The following is a 1,587-nucleotide window of genomic DNA, read 5'->3' on the forward strand; positions in this document are numbered from 1 at the left end:
CTTTAGTGTATCAAACAGAAATTTCTGTCGCCTGTAAAATGATATCACAGCGATCAGGAAAGTGAGGAAATTGCTGGAGAGCCAAACAGGAATATGTCTGGAATTTGGAAAAATGTTTCAGAACGGTGCGTAAGATTGCGAGTGTCAACTTGTTATGGCGTTCCGAAGGGCTATTTAGGAGTCAGTGGGAGTCCAGGCTTTCAACATTCAGAGTAGCAACACCAGAGGCAAATTCTGAACTTTCTCACGTTGAAAAATCCTTTTGAAGAAATGTGTTGAGCAGACATTCCTGTAGCTTCTGAGCAGTGCACTCACCCCGACTCCCTGTTCTCTGGCTCAAATTACCTTCAGTGATGTTGGCAAAGTGTTCGAAGATCTAATTGAGCTGGCTGTTCAGAGAGAGAGAGGGAATTGGAGCAGACACAGGCAGAGGGTCAGTGCTGAGGGAGCGGGCGCTGTCGGAGGGTCGGCGCCGAGAGAGCGGGCACGTCGGAGGGTCAGCGCTGAGGGAGCGGGCGCTGTCAGAGGGTCAGTGCTGAGGGAGCAGACGCTGTCGGAGGGTCAGCGCTGAGGGAGCGGGCACTGTTGGAGGGTCAGCACTGAGGGAGCCGGTGCTGTCGGAAGGTCAGTGCTGAGGGAGTGGGCGCTGTCAGAGGGTCAGTGCTGAGGGAGCGCCGCACTGTCGGAGGGTCAGTGCTGAGGGAGTGGGTGCTGTCGGAGGGTCAGTGCTGAGGGAGGGGGCACTGTTGGAGGGTCAGTGCTGAGGGAGCGCCGCACTGTCGGATGGTCAGCGCTGAGGGAGCGCCGCACTGTCGGAGGGTCAGCGCTGAGGGAGTGAGCACTATCTCACGAGAATTGCTGAGTGCTGGAAGAGATTAGTGCTCGGTTTTAGCAGGACCAGATTGTCCCGCAAACTGAGCCCAGAGCAGAAGAAGTTAAGAGCCGGATTCTGAAGGCTTGGCTGAGGGAGACTCGAGTGTTTATTTGCACAATGTTGGACAGGATCCTAGCAGGCTGAGGAATATGTACCATCTATAAATAGACACAACTCAGAAACAGGCTCGAAGGATCTGTGTGTGTGTGTGTCTCTGTGTGTGTATGCCTGTGTGTGTGTATGCCTGTGTGTGTGTGTCTCTTTGTGTGTGTGCCTGTGTGAGTGAGTGTGTCTGTGAGTGAGTGTGTGTCTATGTGTGAGTGAGAGTGTGTGTGTCTGTGAGTGAGTGTGTGTCTGTGTGTGAGTGAGAGTGTGTGTGTCTATGTGAGCAAGAGTGTGTGTGTGAGTGTGAGAGTGAGCGAGAGAGTGTGTGTGTGAGCGAGAGTGTGTGTGTGTGAGAGAGAGTGAGAGTGTGTGTGAGAAAGTCTGTGAGAGAGTGTGTGTGTGTGAGCGAGTGTGTGTCTGTGTGAGCGAGAGTGTGTGTGTGTGAGCGAGAGTGTGTGTGTGTGAGAGTGAGTGTGTGTCTGTGCGAGAGAGAGTGTGTGTGAGAGTGAGTGAGCGTGTGTGTCTGTGTGAGAGCATGTGTGTGTGTGAGAGAGCGTGTGCGTGTGAGCGAGAGTGTGTGTGTGTGAGAGAGAGTGAGAGTGTGTGTG

The 1,587-nt window shown here is 53.4% G+C and overlaps 1 long non-coding RNA gene across 2 annotated transcripts in view; it reads left to right on the forward strand.

Annotated features, from left to right (window-relative positions):
* The first annotated feature begins 6 nt into the window (after positions 1 to 6).
* Positions 7 to 1,587, forward strand: part of LOC125482586 — a 6,451-nt gene continuing 4,870 nt past the window's right edge. For both annotated transcript variants that reach the window (XR_007261690.1, XR_007261691.1), the window contains exon 1: positions 7 to 125. This is a non-coding gene — a long non-coding RNA (uncharacterized LOC125482586). The remainder of the gene's footprint in view (positions 126 to 1,587) is intronic.

The sequence above is a fragment of the Rhincodon typus genome, unplaced genomic scaffold (assembly GCF_021869965.1).
Source record: "Rhincodon typus isolate 14 unplaced genomic scaffold, sRhiTyp1.1 hic_rhity00012939, whole genome shotgun sequence".
Taxonomy (NCBI): Eukaryota; Metazoa; Chordata; class Chondrichthyes; order Orectolobiformes; family Rhincodontidae; genus Rhincodon; species Rhincodon typus.